This window comes from Capsicum annuum, chromosome 4 (assembly GCF_002878395.1).
Source record: "Capsicum annuum cultivar UCD-10X-F1 chromosome 4, UCD10Xv1.1, whole genome shotgun sequence".
NCBI lineage: Eukaryota > Viridiplantae > Streptophyta > Magnoliopsida > Solanales > Solanaceae > Capsicum > Capsicum annuum.
This window is the reverse complement of record NC_061114.1, coordinates 188,391,566-188,397,137: the sequence shown is the minus strand read 5'-3', so window position 1 is coordinate 188,397,137 and position 5,572 is coordinate 188,391,566.

Genomic DNA, 5,572 nt, shown 5'->3' with positions numbered 1-5,572 from the left:
TGTGTTTCCCAAAGATCTTCCTAGAGTTCCTCCCGAAAGGGAAATTGACTTCAAAATAGACCTTCTTCCTAATACTTAGTCCATCTCTATTTTGCCATGTAGAATGGATCCAGTTGAGCTTAAAGAGTTAAAAAAATAGTTGAAGGATCTCCTAGATAAGGGATTCATCAAATCCAGCGTATCTTCTTGGGGTGCACCAGTCTATTCATGCGCAAGAAAGATGGTTCTCTCAAAATGTGTATTGACTACTGAGAGTTGAACAAAGTCACCATCAAGAATAAGTATCCACTTCCTAGAATAGATGATTTTCTTGACCTACTTCAGGGTGCCAATTAATTTTCTAAGATATACCTCAGATTAGGCTATCATCAGCTCAGAGTCAGAGAGTGTGACATTCCAAAAATAGCTTTCAGAACTCGGTGTGGTCACTTTGAATTTTAGTCATGTCATTTGGTCTTACCAATGACCTAGAAACTTTCATAGACTTGATGAACCGTGTGTTCAAGCAATATTTAGACATGTTCATCATAGTCTTCATTTATGACATTCTTGTCTACTCCCACAGTGAAAATAATTACGCAGACTATTTCAGAATAGTATTATAGACCCTCAAAGCCCATCAGTTGTTTGGCAAGTTCAGTAAGTGCAAATTTTGGATAAGACCAGTATCTTTTCTTGGTAACATCATTTTCAGTGATGGCATTAGATTTGATCCTCAAGAGACAAAGCAGTGAGAAACCAGCCTAGACCCATCTCTGTATCAGATATCAGGATTTTCATGGGTTTGGCTGGTTATTACCGATGGTTTGTTAAAGAATTTTCATCTATTAAATCCTCCATGTCTAGATTGAATCAGAAGAAAGTTAAGTTCTAGTGGTCAGATTCTTGTGAGAAGAGTTTCCAGGAGTTGAAGACTCGACTTACTATAGCTGTAGTTTTGACTTTACCCGATGGTTCAGATAGATTTGTGGTTTATTGTGATGCTTCCAGAGTTGGTTTGGGATGTGTTTTAATATAGAGAGGTAAGGTTATAGACTATGCCTCTTGATATCTTAAGCCTCATGAAAAGAACTATCTCACTCATGATTTAGAGTTAGCAGCTATTGTATTTGCCTTAAAGATTTGGAGGCACTATTTGTATGGGGTGCATATTGATGTGTTCACAGACCACAAAAGCCTACAGTATGTATTTTCTATGAAAGACTTGAACTTGCATCAGAGAAGGTGGTTGTATTTGTTGAAAGACTATAACATGAGTGTTTTGTATCATTCGAGCAAGGCCAATGTAGTGGCAGATGCCCTCAGTAGGTTATCCATGGGTAGTGTTGCTTATATTGAGGATGGTAAGAAGAAGTTAATTCTGGATGTTCACCAGCTGCCAGGCTAGGTGTTCGTTTGGTTGATTCGGATGAGAGTAGTGTTTGGGTGCAAAATAGTTTAGAATGATCTTTGGTTTCTGAAGTAAAAGTAAAGTAGGACAGAGATCCCAGTTTAGTTAAACTGAAAAAGTCAGTCAGAGATCAGAAAATAGAGGTTTTCTCCCAAGGGGGAGATGGTATGCTATGCTATCAGGGTAGTTTATGTGTGCTATGTGTGGATGGCATGAGACAGAGGATCCTTGCAGTAGCGTATGGTGCACGCTACTCAATTCATCCAGGGGCCTCTAAGATGTACCGCGACTTGTGAGAAGTCTATTAGTGGAGTGGGATAAAGAGATATAGTAGAGAGTTTATAGCTAAGTTCTCAACATGTCAGCAAGTTAATATTGAGCATCACAGAAGCCTAGTGGGTCTATGAAGGAGTTCAATATTCCCACTTAGAAGTGGGAAGAAGTGAACAAGGAATTTGTGATGGGTTTACCTCATACTCATCGGTAGCATGATTCATTTTGGGTTATTGTGGATAGAATGACCTAATCATCCTAATTTTTGCCAGTTCATATCTTTTATTCTGCTGAGGATTATGCCAAGCTATATGTTTGAGAGTTGGTTAGATTGCACAGTGTCTCATTATTCATTATTTCAGATAGAGGTACGTAGTTCACCCTCACTTTTGGAAATCCTTCCAAAAGGGTTTGGGTACCTAAATTCACCTCAGTACAGCCTTCCACCCTCAGACAGATGGTCAAGCAGAAAGGACCATTCAGACTTTAGAAAATATGCTGAAAGCGTGTGTTGTTGATTTTAAGGGCTGTTGGAATGATCACTTGCCTCTGATTGAGTTCGTGTACAATAACAGTTATCATTCCAGTATTCAGATGGCTCCGTTTAAATCTCTATATAGGAGGACATATAGATCTCACCTTGGTTGGTTTGAAGTACATGAGGCCATAGTAGTGGGGCCTGACTTGGTGTTTGATGCTTTAGAGAAAGTGCAGTTAATCAGAGTGAGGCTTAAGACATCTAATAGTCGACAAAAATGATGTGAGAAGGAAAGATCTTGAATTTGAGGTTGGTAATTATATGTATTTTAAAATCTTTCCCATGAAGGGAGTGAAGAGATTTGGCAAGAAGGGGAAGCTTAGTCCATGATATATTGGTCCTTATAGGATTCTGAGTCATTTCAGTAAGGTAGCTTATGAGCTTGAGTTACCTGCAGACTTAGCCTCAGTACATCCAGTGTTTCATGTCTCCTTGCTAAAGAGGTGCACAGGTGGCCCAGCAGACATAGTCTCTATAAAGAGTGCAGATGTTTAGAAAGTCTCTCTTACGAGGAAGTCCTAGTCAAAATCCATGATCGTCAACACATAGACTAAGGAACAAAGAAGTTCTTTTGGTCAAAGTTCTTTGGAGAAATCAGTCCGTTAAGGGAGATACTTAGGAAATAGAAGCAGATATGCGAACCAAGTATCCTAACCTCTTCTACGCAAGATCAGACTTAGCCTAAGGTAACAACCTTTCTTACATTTACTCTATTCCTTGCTCAGTTATAGCTGTATAACATTTGAATATCATCATGCATTTACGAAATAATTCAGTCATGTGTCATGTCTCCAGAATTCAGTCATGCTTCAGTTATGCATGCCAGTATTAGTACAGTACCATAGTCACTCTTAGTTCAATCAGTCTCATTTGAGGATAAATGTTCTCAAGGGAGAGATATTGTAAGACCCCGCAAAAGTCCTAGTCATTTCAGTCCTAAAAAGCATGCTAAAAGAGGTCTCATACTTAGAAAATTTAGCTAAGACTTTGAAGCATTTTTATCCTTCGTAATTGAATGATCTTATTTTTGATCTTTCTGGCCTTAAATTGTTAATTTTTTTAATTGATTCATGATCTGGGATGTCAATAGGTCATATTGGGTGAGTTTCAAAATTTTTGGACATCATTAAAACCATGTTTGGATGCCCAAAATAGTGCATCGATGCAATCAGGCTGCGACACATTAGTAATCGCATCGACATCATCGACGTGATGCATTAGTAATTGCATCAACCCCATCGATGTAGCACGTCATCTATCGCATCACTAGGTATTTTTTTAGCTTATTTAATCCCTAGTCCAGAGGGGTATTTCAGTCTTTTCCCCTCACTTTAACATGGGATTTAGGTCCTATAACAACATTTTTGCCTCATTTATTACAATTCTCTCAAAAATCAAAAGCATTCCATTAAAGAACGAATCCTAGCCCCTTTTTCATTCAAGTTCAAATTACAATAAATCCCTTAGTAACTTCCAATAATTCATTAATTAAGGTATGTTATGTGTTTATCCTTGGGTTTTCTTCCACCCTTGGAGTTCAAGAACCCTTTTTAAAATCTTAAATCATGAGTCCTTTGCACGGATTGAATTATGTTCATGTTTGTGTTGATGGATGGGTTTCAATTCAAGATTAAATTGCAAGTTTCTTGAAAATGAGATAGCATGCATGTGACTAATGTAATTCCCCTGTTAAAATTCTTGAATTGTGAATTGGTTGTTTTAGTCATGATGCATTAGCATATTGTCCATGCCCAAGTACAAGGTTTTCCTCCTAAGTGTTTGTCAAAATGCCTAAAGTGAATTAATTGTGCATTTATGATCCATTGGTGATCTTAGTAGAGAAGTCATCCTATTACTACTTGTTTAAACTACTTATATGTTAAGGCTATGCCTTGCAAGTGCTTGATAGAATGTCTATATGAATTAAATAGTGTAATTATGACATGTTAGCATGTGTTCTCTTTCATGTACAAGTTCATGACTTCCAAGTACTTGATGAAATGTCTTAGTGATTGCATTGTGAACAATTGACTATTTCCACGTTTAAAGAATTGCTATGTCTTATTATTATTGATGCTATCGTGTCCATGAGGTGTTTATTACCCAAAATCTAACTATTTATTCAGTTGCAGTAGCTATAGAAAAGTCCCAATAAATGTCAAGAACATAGTAATCAGTCAGTTAACAAAATTTGGTGAACTCAGTCCAGTACAGTCAGTCAACACGATCCGTATTAGTTCTGTCAAGACTAGTACAGTCTAGAAATTAGTTTAGTGTTCATTCAGTTGAGAGGAGGATTCAGCACTGAGCGAACCCTAGGATAGGGACATTCATGTTAGCAGAGGGTTTAGCCCTTAGTAGCAGTCCCTGCATTACAAAACTACATAGCCAACGTAGGGTAAGTCGTCCTTCTACCAGGTTAGGGTTGCATAACATATATATATTTCATGAGTCTTCCTGCCAGATTAGGGTTGACACAACTTTGTTAGTATCTCGTGGAAAGGTGCTAACACTCTTCCAACTAGGGTTAGAGGTTGGACCCTAAATTAGTCTATATCGGGGTATGTCAGTTAGATGAACAGTCACAGTTATAGTTTTAGCCTCAATATTCAGTAAAAAACTCAGAAAGTTCTACAGAATAATGGCTATCAGTTATCAGTTATATTGCCATCAGAATTTAGTATTTAATTTCAGTATAAATCTCAGATACAAGATGTATAATTATATACGTAGTATCACATGTTAAGTATGTTCAACAGTTACAGTTTTACATGCGTAATATTGCATGTTCAGTATAATCAACAGTTGTAGTTTTGCATGTACACTCATTCAATTACCTCATGATGTTCATTCAATCTATTATCAGCTCATTCATATAAACCTATGTAACATCAGCCTACGTAATATAGCTTACCAGTACATTCAAAGTACTGAAGCATACTCTTCTTTATGCTATGATGTTGCAATCATAGGTTCAGACGCTCAGGTTCCTGACCTACTTAGCAGCTCAGGCTATCAAAAGCAGACATAGTGGTAAGTGCTCATATTTCAAGGATAGAGTTATTTATATCATTATCTCAGTAGTTTAGTAGTCAGTTCAGTTAGAGTTACTTTGAGACTTATCCTATCAACTCCATATTTAGACAGTTAAAGGCTTTTAGACTAGCACAGTTAGTTATTCTGTTTTTCAAATATTGTTATCAGTTATACTCAGTATTATGTCAGTATTCAGTATCTCATTTTCAGTTTATGAACCTTATGGCATTCTTAGATTATTTTTCCATATACTTTAGTATTACTATTCAGTACACAAACACATACCAGTCATGGGTTAGTTGTGATCCTTCAGGGTCGTAAGCACCGTGTGACGT